We start from the raw sequence: 11,969 nt of genomic DNA, 5'->3' as shown, positions 1-11,969 counted from the left end.
TACAGGTGCCCGCCATCACGCCCAGCTAATTTTTTTTTTTTTTTGTATTTTTAGTAGAGTCGGGGTTTCACTGTGTTAGCCAGGATGGTCTCGATCTCCTGACCTTGTGATCTGCCCACCTCGGGGCCTCCCAAAGTGCTGGGATTACAGGCGTGAGCCACTGCGCCTGGCCTGTTTGTTCATCTTTTGGTGAATACTTGTGCTATTTTTACTTTTTTTTTTTTTTCCTTTTGAAAAGGAGTCTCACTTTCTCACCCAGGCTGGGGTGCAGTGGCATGATCTCAGCTCACTGCAAACTCTGCCTCCTGGATTCAAGTGATTCCCCTGCATCAGCCTCCCGAATAGCCGGGATTAACACATGCGTGCCACCACGCCCGGCTAATTTTTGTATTTTTAGTAGAGATGGGGTTTTGCCATGTTGGCCAGGCTGGTCTAGAACTCCTGACCTCAGGTGATCTGCCCGCCTCAGCCTCCTGAAGTGCTGGGATTACAGCCATGAGTCACCGCGCCCAGCCTACTTTTACTTTTTGTTGTGAAGGGTGCTATGAACATGTGTGTGTACATGTGTATGAATACCAGTTTCCAATTCTTTTAGATACATAAGAGTAGAAGTACTGGGTCATATGGTAGTTCTACATTTAACTTTTTGAGGAACTACCAAACTTTTCCACAGCGGAACCATTTTACATTTCTACCAGCAGTGCACAAGGCTTCCAATTTCTCCACATCCTCACTGACATTTGCTAATTTCCTTTTTTTAATTATTATAGCTATGCTACTGGGTGTGAAGTTGATAAAGTTGATACCTCATTGGGGCTTTTATTTGCATTTTCCTAATGACCAGTGATGTTCAGCATCTTTTCATATGTTTATTAGCCACTTAGATATCGTTTTTTTTTTTTTTTTTTTTGAGCCGGTGTCTTACTCTGTTGCCCAGGCTGGAGTGCAGTGGTGTGATCTCAGCTCACTGCAAGCTCTGCCTCCTGGGTTCACGGCATTCTCCTGCCTCAGCTTCCTGAGTAGCTGGGACTATAGGCACCCACCACCTCGCCTGGCTAGTTTTTTTTTTGAGACGGGGTTTCACTGTGTTAGCCAGGATGGTCTGGATCGCCTGACCTCATGATTCACCCACCTCGGCCTCCCGAAGTGCTGGGATTACAGGCGTGAGCCACTGCACCCAGTCTGGTATCTTCTTTAGAGAAGTCCTTTGCCCATTGTTTTTGTTGTGTTTTGAAGTGGAGTCTTGCTGTGTTGCCCAGCCTGGCCTGATCTCCTGGGCTCAAGTGATCCTTCTGTCTCAGCCTCCCCTGGAGCTGCCTTTGCTCATTTTGTAATCAAGTTTTTTGTCTCTGTTGTTGAGTTGTTTTGATAATGTTCTTTGACACACCAAAACTTGAAATTTTGGTTAGGTCTAGTTTATTTCCTCTTTTATTGCTCTTTTTTTTTTTCTTTTTTTTTAGTATTGTTCTTGCTTTTGGTGTTATGTCTAAGAATCCATTGCCAAATCTAAGGCCATGAGTATTTCCTTTGTTTTCTTCTAAGACTATTATGGTTTTAGCTCTTATAATTAGGTTGTGGATCTTTTTGAGTTAATTTTTGTACATGGTATGAGGTATTGGGTCCAACTTCAGTTTTTTGCATATTGGTATCGAGTTGTCCCAGCACGATTTGTTGAAAAGACTCTGCTTTTACCAGCTACTTTTTGACACTACTATAACATACCCTAGTGGTGGTCAGTTCTAGGACCTAGGTTTTCCAGCTGTGATGCATCAAACCCATAGGTGTATAATTTGCACTTCTAAGAGAGGACAGCTTCATCCTAATCTGATTATGTTTATCATACACCTGAAGGGGAGACAATGCTATCTTGTTAGGATATAGCTTTCCGTGGTGTATGTTAGGTGTCAGTGTAGAGATAGTTCTTAATTGTCACATAGGTATGTTCTCCAAGCAACTTCAGACATGTACTGTATTGTGAAAAGTGCGTTGTCTAAATAGAAAAAAGAGACTTAGACTTTGTGCCCTAGCCAAAAATAATCATCATACTTCTGTCCTGGGAAACCCTCTCCAGAGATTTTCATCTACATGTTATTGGTCAGAACTGTGTGAAAGGACTACACTTAGCTGGGCATGCCTTTGGGAAGTGAGAATTTTGCTTTCCATCTTGTATATAGAGAAGGCAAAGGAGAAGATTGGGAAAATGCAGAGTGAAACAATTGTTGATAGTAATCTGCCACAGAGACAGACCTGTTGAAATGTGTTTACACCATGGTGTTACTATTTTGTGTGACTGATAAATAAATTTGAAGTCGCATTGGTTGTTGCAATTCCATGACCAAATAAACTCTTAAGATTCTCTAACAAAAGCATACCATACCATAGTTTTTAGTCAGTGGAGGCTAGAAATAACATATTTACATCTGACCTCATATAACCGGGACGTTTTTAAAAAACACTTTCTTGGGAGACACAGAGAAAGCCCTGGAAAAGAAGACAGAGATAAAAGCTTCAAACTGCCCCTGTCTCTCTATTTTGAAACAGATGGAAAAGAGTTACTAGCATTCATTAATTTATTCAATAACAAAATTATTATACACTGGGGATGCTAAGAATTTGCATTTCCGGCCAGGCGCAGTGGCTCACACCTGTAATCTCGGCACTTTGGGAGGCCGAAGCGGTTGGATCGCAAGGTCAGGAGATCGAGACCATCCTGGCTAACACGGTGAAACCCCATCTCTGCTAAAAATACAAAAAATTAGCCGGGCGAGGTGGCGGGCTCCTGTAGTCCCAGCTACTCGGGAGGCTGAGGCAGGAGAATGGCACGAACCCGGGAGGCAGAGCTTGCAGTGAGCTGAGATCGCGCCACTGCCCTCCAGCCTGGGGGACAGAGCGAGACTCCATCTCAAAAAAAAAAAAAAAAAAAAAAAAAATTGTGCATTTCCAAGGCAAAGTTATATGTGTGGTTTCACCATGCACTAACTAGTTTCATAACATCAGACATTGCTCTTTGATTTTAAAACCACTTTTATATACATTATCTTTGAATTCTCATAGTTCCTGTTAGGTAGAAAAGTAGGTGAAGAGGTTAAACAGCTTTCACATGTCCCGTGCAGTGACAAAGCGGGAAATACAACCTAGGCTCTATTTGATGCTGAGAATGTGTCCTCACTGTACTAATGTGACTGTTAACTAGAAATAATTTCTTTATTAAAGTTGTCAGAATCTTTCAGCTCCCTTTCCCACAACTCACTAAGATGGATGGGACTGCAAAGGGCTCACACAGGTATAAAATGCCTTCAGATATGAGAATGCTAATGCAAGGAAGAGCATTAGAGTGGATGGATCTATTTAATGTGTACATTATAGTACAGTTAGCTCTGTCACAGATGACTGATGAGAACAAAGCTTGATGCAAACAGACTGGCTCTTCCTGAGAATCCGTGTGGTTCTGTCACACAGGATGGGTCAAACATCCGGCAAATGGGCAAAGGCTTCAGAGTACTGTTTTCTGAACAGAAGAGAGCTGAATTCAAGGAGCTGCTGTGAGGAAAAAGCAGGTGACTACTTGAGGCTAATTTGGTTGTGAGGACAGTAGTTCTAAGTTGAAGCCCACACACATAGTCTGATTTCTCCAAGAACCAAGAACCAAGATTACTGAGAAAACAATTCTAGCCTTTGCCAGGGTTCTGTTATATTTTGGATGATGGCCAAACTCTAGAATCACATGTTAGGGTCTTCATGAGCCCCCGTTAGCAGCTTTTCTAACCTCTTCTTCACTCTCACATACTCTCTAGACTCTAGCCACCAAACCCAACCCAAAATTCCACAGGTGACAATTTGACTTTTTCTGTGCCTGTTTGGCCCTGTTAGTTTTTTTTTTCTGCCCAGAATACTTTTGTTCACCTAATAAATTATCCTTTCAAGTGTTAGCCCAAATTTCACTGATCCCAAAACCATGCCGTGGTTCTGAAGTATCTTGTAACAGTGTTATAGTGGCTGCCCTGTCACATCAGAACGTAGTTTGGCTCACTCAGCATGCATTTCCAACCATCCCCTTACTTAGATTCCTCTGCAAGGAAGTCAGTAGGCAAGGTAATAGTACTTGCCTTCCCAGACTGTTGCAGCCAAGGGTGGCCACATAACATGGTTTTGGCCAATGAGATTTAGCTCAGAGTTCCTGGGGAGGACTCCCTAGGATGAAATAAAAAACTTTTAAAGAAAAGGCTCTTTACACTTCTGGATTAGAAAGCAGGTGTAATCCCAGGAGATAGAGCAACCATGTGACTATGAGAAAGAAAGTTACGATGGCTCAGAAATACTGAAGGTGTCTGGCTGCTTGATGACATCTTTGAGTGGCTATTCCGTTCTAGACTGTCTTCCTCTGGACTTCTTCATATGTGACAAGGGAAAAAAAGCCCCTATCGTCTGTTACCCTTATTGGTCTAAACTATGGTTGGAACAGTTTTTTTCGTTTTTTTTTTGAGACGGAGTCTGGCGCTCTCTCCTAGTCTGGAGGGCAGTGGCGTGATCTCGGCTCACTGCAAGCTCCGCCTCTCGCGTTCACGCTATTCTCCTGCCTCAACCTCCCAAGTAGCTAGGACTACAGGCGCTCGCCACCACGCCCGGCTAATTTTTTGTACTTTTTTTGGTAGAGATGGGGTTTCACGGTGTTAGCCAGGATGGTCTTGATCTCCTGACCTCGTGATCCACCTGCCTCGGCCTCCCAAAGTGCTGGGATTACAGGCATGAGCCACCGCGCCTGGCTGGTACAGTTTTGCTATTTGAGTCTGAAAGCATTTTTACCCCCGCTAGGTCTATAAAAGCTTTCAGAGTTTTACTCATTGCAGTTCCTGGGCCTAGCACGGATACATAAAACATTTGCGGAATAAAGGATGAAAATGGATTTAGCACCTCACAGTGCCTGCTATTTAGTAAATTTGAGTTTTCTTTGACCTTATCTGTGTGCTTATCATCATTCTATTTTAACATTGCTGAAATCAAGATTTGGCTGGGTGTGGTGGCTCACGCCTGTAATCCCAGCACTTTGGGAGGCCGAGACGGGCAGATCACCTGAGGGCAGGAGGTCAAGACCAGCCTGACCAACATGGTGAAACTGTCTCTACTAAAAACACAAAAATTAGCCAGACATGGTGGCAGGTGCCTGTAATCCCAGCTACTCAGGAGGCTGAGGCAGGAGAATCGCTTGAACTCAGGAGGCAGAGGTTGCAGTGAGCCAAGATCATGCCACTGTACTCCAGCCTGGGCAACAAGAGCAAAACTCTGTCTCCAAAAAAAAAAAAAAAAAAAAAAGAGAAAAGAAAAAGAAATCAAGATTTATTTTACAGTGGGATAAGCATGTTTTACAGGATTTCATTTTATTCTCTTAAAGCTATTTAATCATTGATACATCCGAAAATCCACAGTCTTTTAGAATCAAAGGAATATTGTATTACTTTACTATCAAGAAACAAAGTGGGGCCCGGGTGCGGTGGCTCACGCCTGTAATTCCAGCACTTTGGGAGCTGAGGTGGGCGGATCACTTGAGGTCAGGAGTTCAAGACCAGCCTGGCCAACGTGGCAAAACCTCATATCTACTAAAAACACAAAAATTAGCCAGGCATGGTGGCGAACACCTGTTATCCCAGCTACTTGGGAGGCTGAGACACGAAAATTGCTTGAACCTGGGAGGCAGTGAGCCGAGGTCGTGCCACTGTTCTCCAGCCTGGGTGACAGAGTGAGACTCTGTCTCAACAAGAAAAGAAACAAAGGGGGTTAGGGTCTAGTCTAAGGGTCAGGAAACCCAATGGCTTTGCTTTGTTTGGTTTTTTAAATATCTTAGGTGTTATAGTGCACAATTTTAATCCCAGCACTTTGAGAGGTCAAGGAAGATCCCTTGAGCCCAGGAGTTCAAGACCAACCTGGGCAACATAGGGATATTGAAAAAAAGAAAAAAAATTAGCCAGGTCGGGTGGCATAGCTGTAGTGCCAGCTACTTGGGAGGATGAAGTGGGAGGATCACTTGAGCCTGAGAGGTTAAGGCTGCAGTGAACCATGATCGTGCCACTGTACTCCAGTCTGGACAAGACTCTATCTCAAAAAAATAAAAATAAATATCGTGTCTCTAGTGCTCATCAAATAATGCTCCTTTCTCCATTCTGAGTCCAGAGATTGCAGCAGAGGCAGAAGCACAGTGAACATTTCTTTCTGACATGTGACAGAAAACTATATCATAGCAAAATAGGACAAGAATTTTAATATTTGGAGCCTACATATTTCAGCACCTTTAGAAGAATACTTCCTTTAAACTTTATAGAAAACTTTTTATAATTTATGACAACTACCCAAAATGGTAGAATGAAGACGAAAGATAGGTGATTATATTTTATAGTTGTCTGTTTTAAGCAGGTTATCCTTCGGGTGGAAGACTGTACTGTTTTTTGCAGTTTTTTACTCTCCCGTTTTTCTGTAAGAGGACTGTTTGTATTTGCCCATGCACTTGACTTCTGGAGTATCATGTCCTCATTCAGTGATTTTGGAATTGGTTGTATGTCTATGTCATGCGTTGACCAAAGGGATATGATGAGCAGATGCAACAGATGCCCACATCTAAGCAGAAGCTCAAGAGGCATCATGAGCTTCCTGTAGCTCTCTAGCTTCTGCTCTCTTCAGCGCCAGTATGTTCCAGATTGTGGCTGCTGCTTCAACCTGAGCCTGGGAGTGGGAAGACAAGGGGAACAGCTACACCGTGGACCAGCGAAACAGGCTATATGGTGGTGTAATCCACTGAGATTTTAGAGTTGTTACCATAGCAAAGATGGCAAATATGCCTGGTAAAATAAATGTAGGTTTTAAAATGTAAATTTAAATTAGCTAGTAGGTAGAATCTTAATATAATTCACAACTTAAAAGATGTGTATGATTCATCTTCACGGTGACTATACTTACAACTTAGATTTTGGATTTTATTTCCATTACCAATCTGAACCATTTGCACCTTTCAAAGTTGTACGGCTGGGTGTGGTGGCTCACATATCCAGCCTTTGGGAGGCTGAGGCAGGAGGATCACTTGAGGCCAGGAGTTAGAGACCAGCTTGGGCAACACAGTGAGACCTATCTCTACAAAAAATTAAAAAATTAGTTAGGTGTGGTGGTGCACACCTGTAGTCCCAGCTACTTAGAAGGCTGAGGTGGGAAGATGGTTTGTGTCCAGGAAATTGAGGCTGCAGTGAGCCATGATTGCACCACTGCACTCTTCCATGGGCGACAGAGTGAGGCCCTGTCTAAACAACAACAGCAACAAATTGTACCAAGAGAATAGCATTTTCACTTTTTCGTCGTTGTTGTTCGTTTTCTGTTTGTGTTTTTGTTTTTTTTTAAAGACCAGGTCTCATTCTGTCACCCAGGCTGGAGTGCAGTGGCACAACCATAGCTCACGGTAGCCTTAAACACCTGGGTTCAAGAGATCCTCAGCCTCTCAAGTAGCTGGGAATACAAGCACACACCACCATGCCCAGGATTCACTGGGTTTTATAGCATGTAAATTTTTTAGGGTTAGGAAAGTAAACATTTTAAATCCAGTTTTTGAAAACTTAACCTTTAATATCCTGAAAGTACATGGCTTATGTGCCTTTTGAACAGATTTTCAGTTTGGACCAGAACACTGGGGACGGGGGAGAGGTAATTCTGGAGAAATTCTTTAGAACAAGAGAAAACAGATCCTGTAAGATGAAAACTCTGAAACTTGATGCCATGGTTAGTTGGGCATAAATAAGAGGTTAATTACACAAATCTATAATATATCTAAGCACATGTGCCATTATTGTGATTTTTATATGCTCCTAGATTAAAAATTCAACACTCTAGATATGCATGGACCCTAGACAAAATGTGTTTTAACTTATTTTTTATTTTTATTTTTTTTGAGACAGCGTTTTCCTCTGTCGTCCAGACTGGAGTGCAGTGGCACCATCTTGGCTCACTGCAACCTCCGCCTCCTGGGTTCAAGCGATTCTTCTGCCTCAGCCTCCTGAGTAGCTGGAATTACAGGCACCCACCACCACGCCCAGCTAATTTTTTGTATTTTTAATAGAGATGGGGTTTCGCCATGTTGGCCAGGATCGTCTCCAACTCCTGCCCTCAGGTGATCTGCCCGTCTCGGGCTCCCAAAGTGCTGGGATTACAGGCGTGAGCCACCGCGTCCAGCCGATTTAATTTTTAATTAAGAAACACATTGTCATCTTATATTCCTGAGCTCTGTGAGTTCTGCAAATCTTTTTTTTTTTTTTTTAAACAGCTCTTTAGACAAGACTTTGACTTTAGGAAGCACTTAACAAATGTATTTATTAAGTGACAATAAAGTTTATGAAGAGAGAATCTGTAGCTGACAAAGTGATTCAGCAGTGATGAATGTTTAGGAAAGAAGCAGAGTCTAATAGCAGTCACTTGCTCTTGAACAGTTCATTCTCTTGAGCTCAGCTTCTTAATTTGCTAAATGTGGAGTTTGTTCTAAACAGTTACTAAATTCCCTTCCAGCTCTAAAATTTTAGAAGTTTTAAAAATAAATTTTTGTTTTCGAGTAGTTTTAGATTTATTCACAAACAATTGCTAAGTTAGTACAGAGAATTCTACACCTAGTTTCCTTGATTATTAACACCTCTCATGGTAAATTTGTCACAATTAATGGGCCAATATTATACATTATTATTAATTAAATTTCATACTGTATTCAGGTTTTTGTAGCTTTTACCTAATGTCCTTTTTCTGTTCCAGGATCCCATCCAGGATATACATCACATTTAGTCATGCCCCCTTAGGCTCCTTTTGGTTCTGACAGTTGCACAGACTTTCCTTGTTTTTGATGACCTTGACAGTTTTGAGGAGTACTAGTCATGTATTTTGTAGAATGTTCTCAATTGGGATTTGTCTGACATTTTCCTCATGATTAGACTGAGGTTGTGGGTTTTCACCCCAGAAGTGCCATTCTCGTCGCATTCTATCGAGGGCACATGCTGTCACCCCGACATTGCTGTTGATGTTGACCTTGATCACCTGGCTCAGGCAGCGTTTGTGGAGTTTCTGCACTCCCCGCTTTCCTGCTGTACTCTTTGGAAGGAAGTCACTATATGCAGCCCACACTTTACAGGGTGAGAAGTTATTCTTCTCTTTCTTGAGGGTAGAGTTTCTACATAAATTATGTGGAATTTTCCACATGGGAGGTTTATCTCTTTTCTCCCACGTATTTGTTTGTTTGATAATTTATTTTTATCACTATGAACTCATGGGTATTTCTTTTATACTTTGGGTTTTATTTCAATACTACTTTTATTACTCAAATTATTCGAATTTTGGCCATTGGGAGCTCCTTCAGTTTGCTCCTATTGCCCTTTGACATACCCCATCATTGTGGTTTTGATTTTGGAGTTCTTTTTTAAGGCACTTACCTTACTTTCTGGCACTATAGATACTCCAGACTCCTCTTGTGTATTTCCTGCCCCAGTCCTAGAATTAGCTATTTGTCCAAGGTTGCCCTGATTTCTTCTATTACAGGATGGTCTTAGAAACCAACATCTTGGTACTAGATGTGTTTGTTGCTACTAAAAAGTCATTGCTTCTAGGCCCTCAGCTAAAAGCAAGAAAAAATATGTATGTGTACTAACTCATGAATATACAGCTATTTGTAAATATTTCTTTTCTTTTTTTTCTTTTTTCTTTTTTCTTTTTTTTTTTTTTTTTGATACGGAGTCTCGCTCTCTGGCCCAGGCTGGAGTGCAGTGGCCGGATCTCAGCTCACTGCAAGCTCCGCCTCCTGGGTTTACGCCATTCTCCTGCCTCAGCCTCCTGAGTAGCTGGGACTACAGGCGCCCGCCACCTCGCCCGGCTATTTTTTTGTATTTTTTTAGTAGAGACGGGGTTTCACCGTGTTAGCCAGGATGGTCTCGGTCTCCTGATCTTGTGATCGCCTGTCTCGGCCTCCCAAAGTGCTGGGATTACAGGCGTGAGCCACCGTACCTGGCCTTTTTTTTTTTTTTGAGACCCAGTCTCACTCTGTTGCCTAGACTGGATGGAGTACAGTGGCATGATCTTGACTCATTGCAACCTCTACCTCCTGGGTTCAAGCGATTCTTGTGCCTCAGCCTCCCAAATAGCTATGATTACAGGCATGAGCCACCATGCCCAGCTAATTTTTGTATTTTTAGTAGAGACGTGGTTTCCCCATGTTGGCTGGTCTCCAACTGCTGACCTAAGGTGATCCACCCGCCTCAGCCTCCCAAAGTGCTAGCTACCGTGCCCGGCATATATTTCTTTTTAAAAGTTAATTTTTTTTTGAGACAGGGTCTCACTCTGTTGCCCAGGCTGGAGTGCAGTGGCATAGTCACAACTCACTGCAACCTCAACCTCCCAGGCTCTAGTGATCCTCTCACCTCAGCCTCCCAATTTGCTGGGATTACAGGCACATACCACCATGCCCTGGTAATTTAGAAAAGAAGTTTTTTGTAGGGATGGGTCTAACTATGTTGCCCAGACTGGCCTTGAATTCCTGGGCTCAAGTGATCCTTCTGTCTCAGCCTCCCAAAGTCCTGGGATTACAGGCGTGACCCATGGCATGTGGCCCTATAAATATTTCTGTATATAGCTATCTGTATCTATTAAGTTACCCTCGAATTCATGCAGATTCTCTGACTCCAGTCCATTACCACATGGATCATTCCAGTCTCCTCTCTTGGCGTCTATGTAAACTTCCACTCCAACAGTGGAAAACCTGACCCCCATCATTTGCCGTCTATGTAATGAATTGTTCAGTTCTAGTGTATACATATAGTGATTTCAGAATAGTTAACCCACACTCCTCAGAAACAATGTATTAACTGTAGTACAATGCTTATGCACAGTTCTTTTAGTCTTACAAGGCCCACTCATTTCCAGGGTTACTTACGCCAGCAGCCCTTTCCTCCACATTCTTCAGTGACATTGTTTAATGTATTTGTAACACAGTTATATTCTTTTGTCACATTCTGCGTTCCATCCTGATCTCTCAACATCCTCAATGGTTTTCTTATTGATTCACACACATTAAGGCTTACTTTATGCTGTGAAGTTCTATAGGTTTTGACAGATCTATGTTAGGATTCCATCATTACAGTATCATACAGAACAGTTTCATCACCCTTAAAACCTCCCCACGCTCCACCTATTCAACCTGTCGTCTTCATCACCCCCTCCAGAACCACTGATCTGTTTATTGTCTTTATAGCTTTGCCTTTTCTAGAATCCCAAATAGTATATAGCCTCAGACTGGCTTTTTTCATTTAGTAATATGCATTTAAGTTTTATCCATTTTTTTATGACTTGATAGCTGAATAGTATTTTGTCATCTTATCATATGATTACACTATGCTTTGTTTATTCATTCACCCATTAATGGACACCTTGGTTGCTTCCAGTTTTGGGTTATTATGAATAAACCTATTAAACATTTGCATGCTGGTCTTTGTGTGGATGCAAATTTTCAGATCAGTTGCATAAATACATAGGTTCTCGATTGCTGGATTGTATAAGATGGTTTAGCTTGTTAAGAAACTGCCAAGAAACTGCTGAAGTATGTTCCTAAGTGGCTGTACCATTTAGCATTTCCATCAGCAATGAATGAGAGTTCCTGTTGCTCCTTATCCTTACTAGCTATTGTTATTATCATTTTTATGTTTAGTCATCCTTTTAGGTGTATAGCGGCATTGCATTGTTGTTTTAATCTGCATTTCCCCTGAAGTAAATGATGTTGAGCATCTTGTCATGTACCTATTTGCTATCTATGGGTCTTCTTTGGTAAAGTATCCATTCAAATCTTTTGTTAATTTAAATAATTTTTTTTTCCAAATTTTAGAGATGGGTCTGTGTCTTAGGCTGGAGTACAGTAGTGAGATGATGGCTCCCAGCAGCCTCAAACCCCTGGGCTCAAGGGATCCTCCCACCTC

Source organism: Chlorocebus sabaeus, chromosome 10 (assembly GCF_047675955.1).
Source record: "Chlorocebus sabaeus isolate Y175 chromosome 10, mChlSab1.0.hap1, whole genome shotgun sequence".
Classification (NCBI taxonomy): domain Eukaryota; kingdom Metazoa; phylum Chordata; class Mammalia; order Primates; family Cercopithecidae; genus Chlorocebus; species Chlorocebus sabaeus.
The sequence above is the reverse complement of the archived record's forward strand: the minus strand, read 5'-3'. Positions refer to the sequence as shown.